A 15,994-nucleotide genomic window follows, 5' to 3' on the forward strand; every position below is an offset into this window, starting at 1 on the left:
CAGATTCAAATACAGGCAATCCATGCGTTGATGCCCACACACACACATCAACTAGTGAAGCTATGGTTCAGATACATCGCTTTGAGACGCGTTGAGTAATAATCCTGGAATAATTCTCCTCATGGAAAGCTGATGCAGGGCTGATTGTGGTAGGCTAGGTTTTTTCAGTTAGCATCTGTGAATATTAAACGCAAAAAGACTGTTTAAATATAAATCTTGATGCAACATGATGCAAGACTGTTTAGACTAGGGATGCACCGAATCCAGGGTTCGGGTTCGGATTCGGCCGAATATTGGGCTTTTTGACTGGGTTCGCTTTCTGCCGAACCTCAGAATGTATTTCCACCGAACCCGAACCCTAGGCTTGCACTATGCCGCCCCGCTGGTCGAATGTAATGACGGCGCTGTTGAAAGTGAAAATGGAACTCATGAACAGAAAACGTGGCAGTATACTTTAAGTCAAAAGAAGGCGATTCAAGTTGAGCTACGCGTTCAATTTGCAACGCCGATTTGTCTCGTGATGACAAGGACCCTAAACAACAGCTGCTGTTGTAACATTTGCATATGAAACATCCGAGAGAATACGAGTTGTGCATGAAGGAATCTACAGACAGCAGCCAAAATGTATTTTATTTTACCGTGCAAACAGCCTATAGATCTATAGATCAGATAAAATATAAATAAAATTAATAAAATATATAGGCCTACACTAAATATTTTTCACTTAAATAATTACCAAATTAAGATGACAAAACGAAAATACACTGAATCCGTAAGCTTTGAAGAACCGGAATTAGGTAAATAGGTAGATAATATACTATATATCTTTACATATACTATTCTCTTAAAACCACAATTTCGTTATTTTTACTAACCCAAATAATGATTAATCCGCTAGGTTGCACGTGAGGGGGCAAAAATAGGTTCCTTCCACTTAAGAGTTGAGCTCTTTTTTTTTTTAATATATCTCTTTACATAAATACTATTTTCTACTTTTAAAAAAAATTACTTCGTTATTTTACTAACCCAGTGTTTTGTATATGAATGCTGTTTCACGTGAATATTACCACAGGAGTGAAGCACAAAGCTTTGTTTAGCCTAGAAAGGAAATAATGGTCAGATAGCACTTTTTCATTCTGTTTTGTGATCTGGTCACTCGATTTTCCGTGAATTTGAACAATAGGCCTAGTCCATTTTATCCCATTGGACATGGACATCTCGTTTCTTTTCCCAAATCTTCACTCGCGTCGCACCCATGTTCGCAGGGGATTATAAACGTTTCTTCCTTTCGTTTGCTTATAATTAAGTCTATTATAACTATTCACATCCTTTACTGTGGGAAAGTATAACAAAACACTGTAAGACGAATACCTTTTTACTTCAAATTTTATTTAACACAGTTTGTTCTTGTTATTAAACTTGGTAAGGCGCGTCAAGTTTGGTTTATTTGAATAGCGCATTTCACACGCCGGTGATTTTAGTTTCGTTTTCTCTGGCAGTGAATAATCAAACATTGCCTAAATGTCTTGACCCTGTGGAAAATAAAATCCGCTCTTCAGACCTTTTACAATAAGTGTTGCTTTGCAACATCAGTAGAACATATGATGACAAAGATATTCAAGAAGGTGTCTATCCAGTGTCCCATTCCTCTCAAAGCGCAGAGCGGTATAGCCTATGACACATCTTTGCGGGGAAATAGTATGAATCAAATATTTTTCTAACTAATATTTAATTTTCATATATTCTTGAGGTTACCATTATTTACTGAAAATCATTTTTGTTTTATAGGCGGTGTTGTTTCACTGACGGAAGTGCTAAAATAAACATGCATGCTTATGAATGTTTCAGCCTCAAATGATTTCAAAATATAGGCTACCCAGCAAGCAATTTTGCGTCTAAAAGACGTCTAATAGACGTCAAAACATAGCCCAGACGTCTAGGCTAATACAAGGCTAAATTTGGGCTGTCAGTGAAAATCTAATAGACGTCTAATCATAGCCCAAGAATAGACGTTTAATCATAGCCCAAGATTAGACGTCTATTTAACGACTACATATATACGTCTAATAGACCGCAAATATTGGTCTAGGCTAAAACAAGGCTAAATTTGGGCTGTCAGTGAAAATGTAATAGACGTCTAACCTTAGCCCAATAATAGACAGCTAATTAATGACTACATGTGTACGTCTAATATACAACAAAATGATGGCTAAAAGATTCATTTCACTTGAATGTTATCAAATGAAAATTCATCCAACAAATCTATATAAAGGTTTTATTTACAAAATAACATTAACAACTTAAGATAATACAAAATAAATCAAAATTATCAAATAAAATACTGCAAATACAATAATGATGATAACAAATATGGAACAGCAACAACTTAAGATAATAAAAATATAAAGAAAGACAAAATGAAAATAAAATAAAAAAACAGCGTGATTAATTGTTAGCTTTATTGCCATAACCCCCCCCCCCCCTGCTCTCCCTGGTGCCTGTTTAAAATGCCCCCCGATTGCATTTCTTATATCCAATTCTGTTGCCGCCGGGAAATTAGTCATCACAGCATCTGCCGTAAAAGAAAAAAAAAAAGCACAATAAAAGCATTGTTGACATCACAATTTTAATGGTGAAGAATGAATTCTCTTTTGCTTGGATGCGCACACACACCATATCATATATATATATATATATATATATATATATATATATATATATATATATATATATATATATATATATATATATATATATATATATATATATATATATATATAGACACACACACACACACACACATACACATACATCATACAAATACACATACCTCTGATGGCCGAGAACAATTTTGTGTTTTCAAAATCCTCCTTATGTAGTGGTCCACCCCCCTTCATATTAAATTTGGACATCAGTGAATTTTTGAAACCACTAAAATATAATAGAAATAAAGTTGGTTAACAAATGTGGTTAAAGACTGACATTTCAAACTGACTGTTAAAAGTGAATTAATTTTTTTTAATTTCTGATTTGTGCAAATTTTTGATCAAATGCAAGACATTAGAATGTTTGATTTATGTTCCACATTTAGTAGGCTTTACCTGTCCAGCATTCTTCTGGCACTGTCTCTGATGTTTCTTCCTCCAATTTTGCACAACCTTGACACCTGAACAACACATGCCAATGTCAGTACTTGGCAGGTAGTATTACAGCATATGCTTCAGTGGTCAAGTGTTTAACAACTTTAAACTTTGATGAACATTGACCTGCATGTTTTCTATCACTAACCCTATAAAACGATCTATTACAACAGATTGAAAGCCCGCACCTCAAGACTGAGAAATAGCTTTTTACCTAGAGTGATGTGATTTTGACCATTTCATTGTATTTGAATTTTGATCAATGTTTCTTTAACTACTTGACTGTATATTTAATAAATAAGAAGCAAACCAAGATCGTCTGGAATGGATTGACGTGCATAACTGGTCTGTTTCCGCAGTCTTTGAGTTGGCTGAAACTAGTGTCTTATTTTAATATATTTCTTGTATATGTCTTCATGACAGTAGGCCTATAGATAGTTATATTTGTGGCCACATTAGTGGGGTCTGTCATTACTAGGTTAAACTTATACCACTGTCCTTATTAGGAGAAATGTTGTTTTAATGACAATTTCTCGTTATTACGATAAAGATGTTGTAAAACAAATTACATCTCGTTATTAATACATAATTGAGTGGGTGAAAAAAATTTTTTGTAGGCCCTATGTGGCAGCAGTGTGTCACCAAGACCTGTTTCCATTCCAGTTTTTCAAAAAATTGAAGTTTATGTGAAAGTTAAGCAATTCCATTGGGCTACTTTCAATAAGCATTTTGCACAATTAGAAGCGTAATGAAAACGCGGCTTTGGAGAAAGATATTGTATTATATTGGCTCTTTCTCTAAGTATGCAACAAGCTGTTGTTCAGTCATAAATTCAATATTATATTTCAAAAAAATAATACACTGTTGAAGATTAGAGCTATGGAGAAAATGGAGCTTTGGAGTGTTTTTTTGTGTTTGTTTTTACCATTGCTGCCCGGGTATTCCCACTTTCCAACTGCCTTTCCAGGTATCGGAACTCCTCCTCAGTGGCCAAGGTAGACAGGTGGAACAAATTTTCTGGTTCCACATTTTGACCAATTCTTCTTACCTCTTCTTTTATTTCAATTAACAACGTTAGCACTTTTCTTTGGAATCCTAAATGCAACAAAGGCATAGCGTTACCTTCAAAAACCATACAAAATAGCATCACAATACTTAAGTATGACCACTCTAATTTATGAATTTTAACATGAATCTCTGCCTCATTATCTATATTAATTAACAAGGAGAAGAACTGTGAGCAGCTATCAATCAGAAGGTTAAAGATAAAGTAAAGTAGAGAATCTTCATTTAATTCCACTGGAAAATCGAGAAAAATATTTTAGTAACAATCCATGGATACTTACTTTTGTCTGACATTGGGAATGTGTCTTGCTTTTCTGTTAAAAAAATTAACAAACACATGTAATGGATATGCAATTTAAAAAAAACATTATTATCTTAATAAATTGGGAGAAAGTAGTTATTCTGCCCTATTTCTACACATTAAAAGTTAAAAAATAATTCTGTTCATTATGTTAGTTTGAGTAACCTCGACTGATCTTTATGAGAAAAACATGCCCATACTAACCTGTGGGATATCGGCCTTGAGGAGTCCTGGTGGATTGGCTTGGAGTCCTTGAAGCTGTAATGACATTAGAAAATATTACTAGTGGACTATTTCACCACCAAAGGAAATCTCTGGTAGGCCTTTGCCATCTTCAGTCTTACCTTGGGGTGTTTTGTCTTTTTGAGACCAAGTCCTGGAAGCTGTAATGAAGTATAGATATATATTAATATATAGTTCCTACACATGACAAGAAATAATGTATTTAACCACGTCAAAACAAACGAATACACATACTTACAAGATCGAAGTAGTACATTTAAGGCTTGCTGTTGCTCAGGTATAAAATGCTGTCGCGCTCGTTTAAAATGGCGGATATGCTTATCGTGAGATCTGGCAAAAGTTTTTGCGCGTTGCCAGTATTGGTCTCAGTGGGGCTTGTTGCCATCTAGCGGTTGAGAATTGTAATTGCATTTTTAATGAACTTAAAAAAAGCCCGTCGAATAATATCCTAGAATGTGTAGTATGTTAGTGACAGCAAAGCAATCAGGGGCGTAGTTTATGGGGGAGAAGGTAACCCCCCGATATTCAAATCCATCAGTTACACAACACATTAAAAAATGAATAAAAAAATAAAAACAGGCAGCATACCAACGCTAAATTGATGGGCTAAAAGCAGACTATACGTAGCCCGTCCAATTCAGGGCTAAATCGTGGCTATAGATAGACCACGTCATGAAATGCTTCTTGTCATTATTGACATTGCAAACATGATGGGATATCAACCATCTTATGCGCTATATCTGGCCAAAAACTACAATTAATCAGTTTTGACTTGTGACTATACGTGGGCTACAAATAGCCGGTCTGTATAGGGGCTAAATCATGGCTACGCACAGCCTATGTATAGAACATGTGAAAGAAAATAAACGAAACACCTCGTAATCACTGTTGACTTTGCTTACATGAATACAATTTGTATTTGGGCTAAAGGTGGGTTACGCATAGCCAGACTATATTGTGTCTATAGTTAACCTAGACGGCGAAATGACGGCTATTGCTTGCTGGGTATATATATCTGGCATAGACTACAGTATTTAAAATAGCATATATGCATTAGTTACATTCTCAATTTAATTTACAGAGCAATCCCTGCTAAGTTTTTAGTTTAACTAATACTATAGAAGATGATAAGTGTGTGTCGCATACAACAGACTCGCAACGGGGGCGTGGCATCACGATGTCGGCACAACCCTAGCGCGCGCCTCCTGCGCTCTCCGTTGGGTTGTTCTTTGAAACGACAGAGGACGACTCGGGGTAATTTTTCTATAAACCATCATGAAATAGCGTCGAGAAGAACATAGACGACAATGTTTACTTTAATAAACTTGACCAAAACAGTTAATGGTCAATAGCACCCCTACACTGCTGTAGACGTTGTTAACTTCATTAATGAGTTTACTGTGATAATGGACTGCGGGTGGGAGTAGGATTCGGTATTCGGTTTCGGATTCGGGCGAATCTTAACCAGTGGATTTGGCATTCAACCGAACCCCAAAAATCTGGATTCGGTGCATCCCTAGTTTAGACAAGATTTATTTGGCCTGTTTTCGTTTTGTATAAATTGGATCTTAATTTTAATCAATGTTTTTAATATAGTTGCTTCTTATTTTATAAGTCAATATAACAGACAATAGTCTTAGCACTGCATTGTATGCATGTCTCATAAATGAACTTAAGATGGAAATGATATTTGAGTATTAATTGCCTTTTTTACAGTGAATTTCGTTTTGTATAAATTGTGTCTTAATTTTAATCAATGTTTTTAAAACGAATTTTGCTTCATATTGATGTTTAAATATTATACCCTATGTTTTTTTTTGTTGTTTTTTAAAGTTAATATCTTTCTTTAAACTGAATTTTGTTTTGTATAAACTGTATCTTAATTTGAATCACTGTTTTTAATATATTTGATATAATATAACAGACTGGTATAATAAATATTAGGGGTGACCCCGAATAGTCGAAGATTCGATGCATCGATATCCGGAGCCTAATTCGACCACCGATCTCACAGTCGAATCTTTGCGGGTGTTATGAAACGAGGATCATACCATTTTGGGTGCTCAATGTCTAATTTCACACATAACTACTGGTTTTGTACGATTATATTAAGTTATATACATCCTTTGATTATGCTGCTGTAAAAGAAAAAAAAAGTGAAAAGAAAGAAGCGTTCAATAAATATTTTTAAGGCGCGCGCATGCGCGTGTGCGTGCGTGTGTGTGTGTGTGTGTGTGTGTGTGTGTGTAAATCCAACCACCCCTGTGACAGATTTTAAGTTTCACTTTCCCTGATCCGTGACAGACGAGGCGCATCTTGGCGGCAGGGAATACTTAACAATGTCTGGAATAAGAAACTCTAAAGTGTGGATGCACTTTGAAATGGTAAAAGATGATCCAAAAAAAAGTTAAATGCAAGTTGTGCCAACAGCTCATGTCCTAGCACTCATCAACAGAGTGAAAGACTGGATTTTTTTTCATGTGTTCAGGCTACTACTAAAATGACTGTCTGTTAGGTCATGCACTGTGCTGAAGCAGATTATATACCTATTGGGGTAATTTAGTGTAAATGAGATGGTTGTATAATTTTCTATTTATGAAAGCAACACATTAAACACTTTTTCCACAGGTGTCTGAACCATGGGAGATAGTTGGTATGGATTTAGTGGGAAAGCTCACACCAACTGAAGATGGTTATCAGTATATCTGATTATTTCACAAAGTTGTGTGAGGCTTTCCCACTAAAATCTAAAAGTGCAGAGGAGGTCACTGGCTGTATTAAGTTATTTTACAAATGTGGTGCCCCTAAAAGGTTAACTGACCAAGGCACAGAATATGTGAATAAGGTTGGGGTTATATTTAATGTTTTGTTTCTTTGTTTTTAATTTGTTTGTTTTATATATTGTAAAAAATATCATTCCCATTCTTCATATATAGATCAGTATGGGTATCTATAACTTACTCGGAATCAAGAGAAGTTTATGTGCACCTTTCCACCCACAGCAGAGGCAGGACAGGGGGCGCACGTGACCTTGACGAAGATGGCTGCGTAGTGTGAGAGCTCTACAACTTTGCACATAAACTACCCCTAACTTCTAACGTCTCGATTATGTCTAAGCCCCTCTCAGTTAAAGAATGTTACATCTTTTCGAAAGCACGTATAACAAGTACTCGAAGTGTGAAAACAGTATCGTCTGCCGAGAGCGTGGATGCTAGCAGAGATGGCAGAGGTGCTAACCAAGCTAAAAACGCTGCGCTCAGATTTGGATCAAAGCTTGACGGCATAAACAATCGTCTGGGTGTAATGGCAAGCTCCATCTCAGTTTTGGAGAGTAACTTAACTGATATTAAGCAAGATATGTCAGCTAATGAAAAACACAGACAAAACCGAGACCCATATCGCTGCAATGGAGGACAAGATTGACAGAACAGAATCCGCACTAGTCTTGGCGGCAAAGCAAATTGCACAGCTGGAAAGTAAGACTTTAGAATAAAGGAGAATAAAGAATATCCAGGTGTTTGGTCTCAAAGAGGGAGCTGAAGGCAGGCGCTCCTTACTGGACTTTATCCATGATATGCTTCCTCAATGGTTGGAACTCGGACCTGAGAAAACCTTCACCGTGGAAAGGGTTCACCGCACGCTGGCACCTGCAAACCCTAACCAGAAAAGAGCGGTGCTCATTCGTTTTCTCAAGTTTCAAGATAAGGAGCTTGTTTTGCGCTCCGCGAGACAGTGAGATATCATCCACGACGGATCGAAACTGTTCTTCGCCCAGGATCTTTCAGCAGAAACGATCCGACTGAGACGTGAGTTCAATGATGTTAAGAAGCTGTTTATTGAGAGGGGGACTTTCCGTGGCTTTCATCACTATCCGTGCAAGCTAAGGGTCAGTGGCGGTTCTACATTGAATTGCACCCTGGGCAAGACCTCCTTCGAGCTTATTCTGCATGACCACATTGTACATCCCTTATCATACCCAGGAAAGTAGCCAGGTTTATAATCACTGCGATCCGAAATGTGAGGTTAGGGGGGTTCGGGAATGCTCCCCTGAGAAAATGTGTATTTCTATGATCTACATATGTGCATTTTAAGATGTTCTGAAGGCCAAAAAATTAGATAACAATAGCTTGAAAATCATGTCAGTGGGCAGAGATTTTCATCAGTGAAGAAAGTAGTAAACATATGGTTATATTGGTTTTATTAATCATTTTCGCAGACACGTTCATTTACTGAAGGCTACCAGGAACGCTAGGTAACTAAGTTTATTAAATTAATTCACAATATGCACACATTCATTACTAATCTTAAGCCCAATACAGGCTGAAAAAAACTGAGCTTTTTTATTTACTGAATGCTACAAATGGAATTATATTCATTTACAATGTACACGTTCATTAATCTTGCCTTATCTGGCTTTGTTAGTATTTGTTAATTTGTTAATATTTCTTTGTTTGTTAATTACATTATGAATCACATTACATAGGCCTATTTTCAATTCAAATTTGTGAAATTAGACAAAAGTTTATTCATTTGCCTGAATATTTTTGTAATTTGTTCAACATTTCTGACTTAATAACGAGATCAAATATGAAATGTGTCGAGACGCGCTGCTAAAATTCGCGCCTCAGCTTCTGTGTGAACATAAAGCCTGCCTACTCTGATTTGATTGGTTTTCTTAAATATTTTGACATTGACGAGTGGTGACAGACCAATGAGGCTCAGATGAACACGTATCTCTGCTTCTGGGAGAGACCCAGAGGTGAACTGTTCCCCGCGCTCACTCCCCCTTCTCACACACACAGCCAAAGTGCACGGCACCTTCTCAGCAAGCAGGGGCAGCTGCAGACTGTGCAGAGGGCTTCAATTTACCAATTCCCCACTCAGTGAAATGATAGATAGAAAACCGCTTCGCAGCGCAGAAGATTATTAATTTTTTTAACTGCTCGTGCCGCCCCCCATGTGTCATGAAAAAATGCCACCCCGGGCAACTGCCCGGTTCCCATTCAGTCGGTCACGTTCGACGTACGTCGGACGTACCGACGAATTGGGATCACTTCTGGGAGCCCCTATCAGCTTCGAGCTATCTAGAACCGGCCAATGAACAATTGGCGTGCAAGATTTGCATCTCGCGCTCCGCCCCGCGCCGCGGGTATAAACAGGAAGCGAGAGCGAATGCACGCTGTCATTCACTTCGGAGCCACACGGCAGATGAAGACGACTCAAATTGAGTTCGCTGCTATCAGCAAGACATTAAAGAGTTTGAAAGAACCGGAGAAGAGGAGAAACGCGTGTTGGAGAGACGGCACATTCCAGCGGGACCGCGGAAGACTCATCAGCTGCCTATGCGCTACAGAGAAAACTGCTGTTTTCACAGCAACAAATTTCTGTTGGTCTGGTTTGGGCGTTTTCCTGTATTGAGTACAGGCACGGGCTGCACTACAATCCCGTGCGCTGTCGCGTTTCCCCCTGAGTGCTTCAGCACAGAGCGTTTCCTCACAAAAGAGTACACGGGTGACGCTGCGTCTTTTTTAAGATGGCATTCCACCCGTGCGTTTCTGGATGCGGTTGTTTCCTGTCCTGACGGCCACGATCCCTCTCGCATAAACATGTTGAGACTGTGTCGTGGGTGATCCATGTTCTCCCAGGGGAACGGGATCACGTCGACGCGCTGGTCATCTCAACCTTCCGCGTGAGGGTTTGAGTGTTCAGCGCGCCGTGTGCCGTCTGGCTGCCGGGTGACAGCGCGGGTTGCCACGGCAACTCTGCGCGCGTCACTCGGCGCCTCCGATGCGCGGTCGAGACTATGATGCCTCAAACGGGGTTGAGTCCCTTCGCTTATACCCCGATCTAGTCTCTTTTCTGGTGCACCAGAGGGGGGACTATTTTGGCTGATAAGCCTGGGTGGCCTGAGGATTACAGTGAGGTTTCCCCGCCGCGTACATCTCTGTGGGCCCCTCACTCCTCTATCGCATCGCAAGCATGTTGAGACTGTGTTCGTGGGTGGTCTATGCTCTCTCACGAGAGCATGGCCACGTTGGCGCGCTGTTCGTCTTGCCTTTTTCATAAGGGCTTGAGTGATCAGCGCGCCGTGTGCCGTCTCACGGCCACGCCCACTGTCTCACGTGTCTGCTGGTAGCTTACAGATGGGATTGCTGGTCCTTTAAAGGGGACCTAGCGTTTCATTTGGGGCTCTAGCAGAGGACAGATGTCAATCGCTGCATCGGAGAGAGGGCTGTTATGTGTTGAAAATGAAGATGATGCTGAGATTCCCACCGTAATAGTGGGCGCTCGTGCTGAATCAGATTCATACTTGACAGCCATGCTTTCCCGGATGGCTGAGGCATAGTGCAACGCGTAAATCGCCTTGCCTGCCCCTTGCCTTTTTTCGGATGTGCATTGGAAGGCTTTGGCATTGTGGAACTATTGGTGCCAAAATATGGAACACCAATAGGGCCATAATCTGTATAAAGTTTTCCTCTCTCTCACTACCCTCATCGGTGGGGTGGCAGTGCCACTGGCAGGCCACCTCCGCCCTGCTTAGTGCACGAGGGTAGTTCTGAGCTGAGGTTGAGCTGCGCACAGCGCTGGCCCTTGGCTAGACGATGTCCACCCTGGTCCAGAAACACAATTGACCCGGATTTGGTCTGGAACTGTTCTTCCCCGGAGGAGGGCCGGGTGGAAAACCATTAGTAATTCTGTTCCGCCACTGATGTTAAGAACAGCCAGTGGTACCAAAAAACAAAAAAAAAAGAGCAGTTCCAATACCTCGGGGTCTCGGGAGTTCAGGAATGGCAGCGTGTGACGCTACAGAGCCTCGCCGCTTTCATTCCCCTCCCCACAAGAGGGCGAGAATGGCAGTGTGTGACGCTACAAAGCCTCGCCACTCTCATTCCCCTCTTCTCAGCGGTGCGTGGACAACAGTGCGCGACGCTATGCCTCGCCACTCTTGTTCCCCGCTGAGGAAGGAGGTGAGGCAGACCGTGCGCAACGCCACAAAGCCTTGCCACGCTCAGCCCCTCCTTCATTTGGGAGCGCGCTTGGCGGTGGTCGACGCTCCCATGCCTCGCCACCCTCAGACGCCTCTCCCTTCGCCAGCAGGGGGCGCCGGCTGTGGGAACGCACTCAAGCGGCCTCCCCACACTCGCACGCCCCCTCCGCGGACGCAGGTAAGTGTTGCACAGCACACTCAGATCCCACTTCGGGCCGCTCCATGCCGTCCGAGTCGGATCCCTGCATTCCGCGTCGCTGCCCCGCTGCGGGTACGTCTGTGGTTAATCCCCTTGCTTGGTGTCTGGAAGCCTGGCTAGAGCTTCCCAGCCCGTCTCGGGGCCGTACCATCAGACTCGGCTATGCGATTCAGTTCGCCAGGCGTCCCCCTAAGTTTGGGGGCGTTCACTTCCCAGTAGCGAAGGAGAGCGCCCCCGTGCTCCGGGCGGAGATCGCAGTCCTACTGGCGAAGGACGCGATGGAGCCGGTCCCTCCAGCCGATATGAGGTCCGGGTTCTACAGCCCGTACTTCATTGTACCCAAGAAAGGCGGCGGGTTATGGCCGGTCTTGGACCTGCGATTCTTGAACCGGTCCCTTCACAGGCTGCCGTTCAGAATGCTAACGCAGTAGCACATCTTCAGGTGCGTCCGTCCCCAAGATTGGTTTGCAGCGATTGACCTGAAGGATGGTACTTTCATTCTCGTTTCCCCTCGACCGACCCTTTCTGCGCTTCGCGTTCGAGGGACGGGCATGTCAGTACCGCGTCTTACCCTTCGGCCTGTCCCTCTCGCCCCGCGTCTTTACGAAGGTTGCGGAGGCGGCCATTGCTCCCATGAGAGAGCATGGTGTTCGCATCCTCAACTACCTCGACGACTGGCTGATTCTTGCCCAGTCGCGAGGGCAGTTGTGCGAACACAGGGACAAGGTGCTCAGTCACCTCAGCCAGTTGAGACTTCGGGTCAACTGGGAGAAGAGCAAACTCTGCCCCACGCAGAGGATCTCTTTTCTCGGTATGGAGATAGACTCGGTCGCCATGACTGCGCGCCTCACTGAGGAGCGCGTCCAGTCGGTGTTGAACTGCCTGAATTCGTTCAAAGGCAGGACAGCGGTTCCACTGAAACATTTTCAGAGGCTCCTGGGGCATATGGCATCCGCAGCTGCAGTAACGCCGCTCGGATTGCTTCATATGAGACCGCTTCAACGCTGGCTACACGATCGAGTCCCGAGATGGGCGTGGCACAGCGGTTCCCTCCGCGTCCAAGTGACTCCGAGGTGCCGCCAAACCTTCGGCCCGTGGTCGGACCCTTTGTTTCTCCGGGCGGGAGTCCCCCTAGAACAAGTGTCCAGGCACTCCGTTGTCTCCACGGATGCCTCATCCACGGGTTGGGGTGCCACGTACAACGGGCTTGCAGCTTCGGGCCTGTGGACGGGCCCTCAGCTGCAATAGCAGTTCGTCTTGCACTCAGCCGCTTCAAAGTGCCGCTCAGAGGCAAGCACGTTCTGGTCCGGACGGACAACACTGCGGCCGTAGCGTACATCAACAAACAGGGTGGTCTACGCTCCCGTCGCATGTCGCAACTCGCCCGCCATCTCCTCTTATGGAGTCAGAAGCATCTGAGGTCGCTTCGTGCTATTCACATTCCGGGCCTGCTCAATCGTGCGGCCGACGAGCTGTCACGTCAGCAGGTACTTCCGGGAGAATGGCGACTCCATCCCCAGGCGGTCCAGCTAATCTGGAGTCGTTTCGGGGCCGCACAGGTAGACCTGTTTGCCTCCCCAGAGATGACCCACTGTCAGTGGTTTTATTCCTTGACCGAGGGGACCCTCGGGTCGGATGCCCTGGCCCACAGCTGGCCCCGGGAAGAACGCAAGTATGCGTTTCCCCCAGTGAGCCTTCTTGCGCATGTAGCAACAATGACCCGATTCAATCAGATTTTGGGCCGAATACATCACCGGATGAGGCTTCTACACACCAACTCGTGACTCTCCTAATCAAATCAGACATAGACAATGGGGTGTGTGTGTAAGAGATATCGGAGTTAATGAACAACCACGATGTCCGCCAGATTGTCTGAGTCTAAAGAATGGACCATCGAATTGTTCCGCCTAAAGGCATTCACATGACTTTACTCCGCAAACACACATACACGGAGAGCGCTGAAAGAAGACAATTCTTGCACAACACGTGTTACTTAAAACATGGGACTTAAAGAACTGTTTTAATAATGTTCAAATATATATAATCCGTTGATTTCATGTCTTTATACAATGTATTAGAATAACTAGGATGTTTACTGTTGCCAATCAAAACCTGTATGCCAGTAACTGTGATAATCTTGTATATCTGGACGCGCAAATCGCAGAATGACCGTTCTTAGTATCTCTGTTATCGCAAAATTATGACTAGGCCAAATTTGGTTCAAAAATCAGATTTTGATGCATAATTTCAGAAATACCAGCTTTCTAAAGAAAAGAGGCTTAGAATTTCCACCCTATTGATTAACTCAGAGGAGGGGGGTTCAGAGAACAATGGAACACTCGCGCCTTCTCGAGAAGATCTCTCCACGGACGTGATTGGATCTTTCCATAAGTCGGGCTCGGCCAGTCCATCTATAAATGCAGAAGTTATCATTAACTCCTTGCGCTCTGCCACTACGAGGAGAAGACGACCCTGGCCTTCGGCCCCTCCCCTTGAGAGAAGGACCCCTTTGGCACCAAGCCAAAAGAGAGAGACGGACCTGCAACTTCTGGAGCGACTTTCCTGAACTTCACAGAAATTCTCCGGACTCACCTCCTTAGCGAACTTCCACGACGATTCGAACTCAGACACGTACACGAGAGAGCCTAATGCAAGTATTATATTTCACCTTTAACTGCTTGTACGAGGTTGTCTTAATTAATCCTGATTCACGAAATCATAAATGTCTGAAGGGTTTTGGTGAAGTGATTGAACTGTCTCTCTCTCTCTCTCTCTCTCTCATCTCTCTCATCTCTCTCTCCCTCGTGGATTCTCTCTTTCCATCATTCTTTTCCCTTTGATTTTATTCGTTAAGTTTGATTTTTCCTTGTTTGTACCATATCGTTTGTTTCTCCTATATATATGCATATTTACCCCCGTGTGATTCGTAGCTTTGTATTCTATAGTGTTTTATTAAAACTCAATAATTGCATTAAACTGAATCCTTATTGTTTTGCTCACAAATCTCGAAGTCACTGAAGCGTAAGATCTAAGCTACCCATTTAAGCTTGATTTTCATGTATTACTACTTCAGTAATACAAATTGTGCAAACATAAGAGATATTATTTGTCCTGATCAAACAGATCAATGTTTCTTAAGGTTTGTAAGATTGATAATTGATGAAGAAATCAATTTGGATAAAGGTTACTTTTAAATGATTAAAGGTTCCGTTATACGTTAATTTTTCTGTACAACAAGCTAATAATATTCATAAACTCATGAATATTCATACCATTTGAATTAATTATTCCCCAGAACTTATTGTTGTTACACGCAGACACTGTGCAAAGTCAGGGAGGACGAGGAGCAGGTCCTGTTGGTCGCTCCGTATTGGCCCAACCGGACTTGGTTCCTGGAACTAGTGCTCCTTGCGACAGCACCTCCCTGGCCCATTCCTTTGAGGCAGGACCTCCTGACTCAGAGACGGGGCACCCTATGGCACCCGCGTCCAGACCTCTGGAAACTCCATGTCTGGTCCCTGGACGGGACGCGGAGGTTCTAGGTGACCTACCGCAAGCGGTAGTTGACACCATCACTTCCGCTAGAGCCCCCTCTACGAGGCGCCTCTATGCGTTGAAGTGGAACCTGTTCGTCGATTGGTGCTCTTCTCGCCGAGAAGACCCCCGAAGATGTTCGATCGCATCTGTGCTTACCTTTCTACAGGATGGGTTGGAGCGAAGGCTGTCTCCCTCCACCCTCAAGGTCTATGTCGCCGCTATCGCCGCTAATCATGAGCTCGTAGATGGGAAATCTCTAGGTAAGCACGATCTGATCGTCAGGTTCCTTAGGGGAGCGAGGAGATTAAATCCGCCTCGTCCTCCCTCTATACCCTCTTGGGACTTAGCTCTGGTGCTTACTGCACTACAGAGAGAACCCTTTGAGCCTCTGCAGTCAGCTGAGTTGAAAATCCTGTTGTTAAAGACTATACTCCTGATTGCGTTGGCCTCCATCAAGAGGGTAGGGGACCTGCAGGCATTTTCGGTCGACGAATCGTGCCTGGAATTCGGGCCCGGTAACT

The 15,994-nt window shown here is 43.0% G+C and overlaps 1 protein-coding gene across 1 annotated transcript in view; it reads right to left on the reverse strand.

Moving 5' to 3' along the window:
• Positions 1 to 15,994, reverse strand: part of LOC307126529 (uncharacterized protein) — a 1,210,917-nt gene that overhangs the window by 1,130,321 nt on the left and 64,602 nt on the right. The gene's annotated exons all lie outside the window — the stretch shown is intronic.

This window comes from Gobio gobio, assembly GCF_949357685.1.
Source record: "Gobio gobio genome assembly, chromosome: 5".
Lineage (NCBI taxonomy): Eukaryota > Metazoa > Chordata > Actinopteri > Cypriniformes > Gobionidae > Gobio > Gobio gobio.